The 6000-nt window shown below is 44.6% G+C and overlaps 1 long non-coding RNA gene across 2 annotated transcripts in view; it reads right to left on the reverse strand.

Moving 5' to 3' along the window:
- LOC123824750 overlaps positions 1-1449 on the reverse strand; it is a 52057-nt gene extending 50608 nt beyond the window's left edge. For both annotated transcript variants that reach the window (XR_006786743.1, XR_006786742.1), the window contains exon 1: positions 1381-1449. This is a non-coding gene — a long non-coding RNA (uncharacterized LOC123824750). The remainder of the gene's footprint in view (positions 1-1380) is intronic.
- Positions 1450-6000: the final 4551 nt, after the last annotated feature.

Genomic DNA, 6000 nt, shown 5'->3' on the forward strand with positions numbered 1-6000 from the left:
GGCTCAGGCTTAATGTGCCATCCCTCTCCAGGTCTGGAACTAATGGGGAAAAGGGCACCAATAGAAAGACGCAAGTTGCTCATATCAATCACTGAGAGCCAGAAATGGATGTGTGGGATGGAATTTGGGGAGAGTGAGATTTGCCTTCAAGACAGGAAGTGAATTTAGGACTGGCAAAATCAATAACAGCGAAACTGAGATTATGCATGTGAAAGGACGATCAGCCTTCTTTGTTTCGTGGTTATAAAATCATTTTAATGATTAAAATCCATCATCTTGCTGGTCCGCTTTAGCAAACGCTGGCAATCCTTACAGGCCCACTATTGATCCTCAGACAGACAGCTGAATGCAGGCAGCATTCATCAAAGGATGCAAAAGAGCACATTTTCACTTTTATTGTATTAGCCTAATTCTCTTTCGGATGAATTAAAGACTCATTTTGCTAGACCAAGGGGAGTGTCTGTGTATCTTCTGCTGCCCCCCTCTGTTTCAGGTGTAGATTCTTAGAAGGCAGAATTCATTTTACAGAGGCAAGAAAGTATTTACAAATTCTTTCTGAAAACACAGAACATTCCTTCATGAGATGGCACACCAGCCTCCCTTCCTTCCCCACTGTACCCCGTCTCCACCCCGCCTCCCCCAGCCACTCCACCCACCCACACAGGCACACTTGCTCTCTTACAGATCCACACATGCATGCTACACACACACACACACACACACACACACACACACACACACACCGTCCTTTAAATGGTATGTACCATGCTACGAGGCCTACCAAACATCAGACACTCTTTATCAGCAGTTGTGCCAGGGTCTCCATGGCAACAGTATAATAGATTTGCCCTTATTCAATCCCAGAGGCCACATTGAAGCGCAATGCAAAATTTGCTGGGGCCTGAATTCCTTTCAAGCCATGGCTCATGTGTCAGGAAACAAGTCAATGCACAGACAGCACTGCACATAAAGATGGAAAGGAACCTTTTCTCTCCACTGCTGTTTGCTCACAGTGACATTCAGAAGCTCGGGCCCTAGATCTCATTTCTGTTTCATTTCCTAGTTATTAATTCACTTCTTTAGGTGGAGAGGCAAGTGGGGGAGGGGAACACCATGCTTTGCAATAATAAACCGCCAACAAAAGTGCAAAGCAAGCTGCATAAAAACGAAGCAACAATCTCAGCCTCCAAGGTTATATAGGATTCAATATGGCTGAAGCCCACCCCAGCTGTGAACTAAATTCCAGGGTTTGTTGCGCTCCAGTGCCAGGCATGGCTGAACAGCCCAGCCAACTTCCTCAACCCACCCTGGAGTGGTGGCATCTTGTGATCCTCAAGCAGCCTTCCCCAGGGAAGGACAGGCAGAGGAATGGAAGCGTACCCTTGTCCTGAAGCCAGTCTCGGCAGGCAGGAAGAATTCCCGGGAGCTCACACCTGAACTACGCTGTGGCTAAAACAAGCACAGCTTAAAAGTTAAACAATCATTTGTTTCAGGTTTATTTTAATCATTAGCTTTGGGACTTACAAGATGATTACTTTGTGGGTTAATTATTTTCTGTGCTGTGGCTTTCCAAACCTAATTGCTCAACTTCATTATTGTACATAGTGATCCATAGCTGCTTCCTAAAATTACCCGTCCAAATATTTTCCCTTTTGATTATTCTGAGAATTTGCTATTTTTCTCCCTGAGTTGGAACTTTGCATAAATGACTTGGTTGTGAGATGCTTGTGTGATTTTGAAGATTACTAGAGATATCACGGGCATGTGATAGAACTCAATTGGCGATACTATTAGAATTTGAAAGAAAATCTGTAAGGGGCCTTTGCCTGATTAACTTCAGGACAGTGGTTCTCATACTTTAACATGCATACAAAGCACCAAGTATTATGAAAACACAATTTCTTGAACCTCATCTTCAGAGATTCCGACTCAGTAGGTCAGGGTCAAGGCCCAGTAGTTTGTATCTTTAAGTTCACAGCTGATGCCAATGCTGCCAGTCCAAGGCCCAGGCTTTGAGAAGCTCTGCTTAGGTCAGTTTCCATGAGTGAATGTTCCTCAGCCTCTGACTTAGTTTCCTTGGACTGTTTACCATGGCATCAACTTGTGTTCTCCTTAAAGGGCATTCCTTACCATCCTAATGTAATTATTCCCTTGCCTGATGCTTTGGACCTACAATTTCACCCACTGCCTGGGACACAAAGAGGGTGGAAGCCGTGGAGAAGAAAAAGAGTGTCAGGAGCTCAGGATGCATCCTCAGGACTAGTACTGTGGCTGCCATGTATTAGGACTTAATCAATATTTGTTGGAATACATGAGTGAATAAATATGATAGAATTTCAAAGCTTTCTTTAGGAAAGAGATCTTAGTCAAGGATATAAATGCTCTATGTCTTATTTATATTGAAATATATGTTTGTTTTTAAAAGTGACATATGGATGCTTTTTGGGCAGGTGATTATATAATCAATTCTTCTAGGGAGCTGGAGCTATTGGAGGAACCACTATAAAAAGCCAAATCTTTTATAATTAAAGAGTCACTCTGTAATTTATTTTTACAAGTTTGGGATTTCAGGTGAGAAACATTGCATTTTCATTTGAAGAATCACCAATTTTACTTTTTACTGAACAAAAAAGTAAAGGTGTACATTTTTTCCTGATGCAGAAATTTGCAATCATCATTTGCAATCATCATTTATTTATTTTCATTTCCTGCTGTTGCTGATTTGACCCTAAAATCTGGGCCATTTTAACAAATTTGTAACAACAAAAAGTTGAGTCAGTATCACATAACACTGATTTTAATGATTCCACTCATTTTGACCAGTGTTTGGTTACCTGTACAAAGTGAGCTGTGACTTGGGACAGTGGGGGGCTGGAGTGGGGAGGGATGGGAGCGAAGAGGGAAAGAAACTGAATTACAGTGACCTTCTTTGTGAATCCCTTAATTTACATGAATTGGTGCTAGGTAATGGCAGTGTTTTTTCACCATAGTTCACAGTATGTCTTCAGTTCTGAGATTTCTCTTTCCAGAATGAGGCCAAGGACATGAAAGTGGGCAACCTCTCAGCAAGGACAGAGTTGGGCCCTCTCTGCCCCTCCAGCAGGGGAGACCTGGTGGAGACTAGAGAAGAGTTGGCTTCTCTTCCCCACCCTGCCCCTTGCTTCTACCCTAAAATAGCATCATCCCACATGCACTGGTGGGAAATAAAAGTCTCTTAAAATAAATCCAAATATACAGAATTATATTATTGTTAAACTAGATCTTTGAGAGATTGGGACTTAATGCCTTTTGCCAGAGAAGGTAAATGCCAAGATCATGCAACTTGTCACGGGCAGAGAGGGGACATGAAACCCAGAGCCTAAACTCTGACAGAAGTCCTATGACACCGACCTGCCAGGTGCTTCATCCTCCCAAGAAAAGAGACCTGTCACACTGCTTGAGTAAACGTCTCCCACACTCGCCATCCTGCCACAAGCTACCTAAAGGGGAAAGTGAATGCAGAGTGCTATCAAGCTCCAATTCAGCAAATACTTCCTGAGCCCCTGCTCTGTGCCGAGTGCTGCACTGCACTCGGACAGCACCAAGTGAATGGGACACAGCAGTTCATGACAAGGTGGTTACAACTCGGGGAGTCTATTTTTCATTGCTTTACAATAGCCGCCTCCTCTGTAATGCTTTACACATGAGAGTACACCCAGAGAGTCTGGAGCCACAGATTAAACTGTGAGGAGGTTGCTACCTCCTCAAGTTTCCATTTTCCTTGATCATTACTACTCTATTTCCCTGATTTTATGAAATCAAATTTTTTTCTTACACACATTAAGCTTTGGAAATCTGAAAGGACGATTCTCATGCTCAAATGATGCCTTAACTTGGTGGTTGTCCTCTTCCTTTTTTTCAGATAGAGACCAAGCTGTATCTTAGAAATGGGGAAGTCAAAGAATTTGAAATGTTATTTTTATTGTTAAATATTTCAGAATACTGCACAATGTGTCAGTTTTAGGTACTTTTTTAAAAGCTAAACAATTATAAGACTTCAAGAAGTCTCTCCTTGTGGATAACACTTGCAGGTTCTACCTCCAGAGTCCCTGAAGTTTGACTTTGACTTTTAGCTCCTCTGCGTGCCAGGTACTTGGTGGGGTGGGGGTGGGGGCACTGAGAGGCACTGGTTTAAATGATGCAGTGTTTCTAAATGCCAACACGAGAATGAGAAAAGGTCTGAAGGGGGAACACAGTGCTGAGCATCTGAGTTAGAACCTGGACCTGAAAACAGTGAGGCACAAACGCTTCTCCACGAACTGATTCATTTTATAAACATGCCCCACCACATGCGCGCGCGCGCACACACACACGCGCGCGCACACACACACACCAAGAAAGCTGTTCTATCATTTCCTGCTGCATTTTTGTGTTTTTCCACCTTTCCCCTCAGCTCACTCCTTTGTGACCCCCGCAAACTTTAGACCCCACTTCTTCTCACTGCCCTACCCGGCCACCTGCCCAGCCCTGGACTTGTCGGTAATGACCCGCAGACTAAGCCTTTCTTGCCGAGTGGAGCGAGGCCACACTGCTGTCCTCATCGCTGTCCTCATGGCTGCCCTCATCACAGCCCAGACAGGACCCTCATCAGCAGCTGCACGAGGCTTCCCATCCCAGCCCATATAAAAAGAAGGCCTGGAGAGTCTGTCAGGAGCATCAGTTCAGGGGTCCCACGGCCAAACAATCCACAATTGTTCAATGGCTCCAATTCATTTTCCTCTGCTCCACCCCCACCGTTACCCTTGAGAGAAAACTAATTTGCAGAAAAATAGCCCCTTCCAGCTAACTTCTCTTCCTAAATGTACGATGACCTTAAATTCTTGTCTCTGTGGACACTTAATTCTCATAGTAAATGCACAAGAGCTCTGAAACGCAGTCTTCTCCTTTAAAACCTCTCCCCTCCAGTCCCCACTCTGGGAGATGCTTTCTTTTCCTTTTAGTCTCGCTTCTCTTTTTAACATGTGTGCTGAAATTGGCACTTTCTCTTTTCAGTTCACTCCCTTCCTAGTATTAATGCAGGCAGCAATGGAGAAATGTGCACAATTTTTCCAGCCTCTGCACTCACCGAACCCAGGGGTGATGGATTAAATGTAACAGGCTCTACCTTACATATCACTATTTAAGCGAAGCGCTGTGCGGCCCGTGATGCATGGTGTCATCCCCAGCGCCCACTGCAAGCAGGGGAGCAGGCTGCCTCCACTGTTGTCTGAGTAAATAATGGGGCTAATGGCATTTGGTGCAAATGAGACTCCTATAGAACGTATGGGGCTGGTCGAGCTCCTTCTTATTTTTCTTTGTCAAGAAGCCTGCTCTCTCCTCTCGGCAGCTTCACCAGGGTGGCCTGCTTTGGTTATCTGCGGGAGGAGGGAAGGTCTCAGGGAGTTCAGGATTTTGTACCAATATTGAACGCCTGGGAGAATGGAAGCCAAGGTCAGGTTAAGAATAAAGAAAATTGATTTGGAGGTCAGGGTCACCATGTGAAAGGCCCTGAATGCTACCAAAATATTTTCATTATCGCTGTTTTTGTTATGGAAAAGACTGGGCCCTGTGTAAGGAGGCTGAGAGGTGAGAGCCAAGCCTAGAAAGGAGTGTGAGAGCAAGGAGGGGACCAGGCCCCAAGGATTTACTCGCTTTGCGGCCCTGAGTCTCTTTGCCTGCAATTTGCCTCCCTTGTATGAGTATGTGGATGGACAACGACGCTTTTTCAAACTGAACAGGGCAGTTCTGAACCCTCTCTCTCCTGGTGCAGAAAGGCCGGAGACAAACTCTCCCAGTGCTGTTTGCAGAAGTAAGCTATTTTATGCATCACCGTGACTCTACTTTTCACCCATGCCTACAACATATCTGCAGCGCGGGGCTGTATATTTTAACAAAATCCTGTTATTATTGGAGCTCTGACCCGATTTTGTTTCTATATTCTGAAGGAGAAAAGACTCCAGCGGCATGAAATTAGCAACACAT

The sequence above is a fragment of the Phyllostomus hastatus genome, unplaced genomic scaffold (genome assembly GCF_019186645.2).
Source record: "Phyllostomus hastatus isolate PE091 unplaced genomic scaffold, TTU_PhHast_1.1 phas_contig_58, whole genome shotgun sequence".
In the NCBI taxonomy this organism is placed as follows: domain Eukaryota; kingdom Metazoa; phylum Chordata; class Mammalia; order Chiroptera; family Phyllostomidae; genus Phyllostomus; species Phyllostomus hastatus.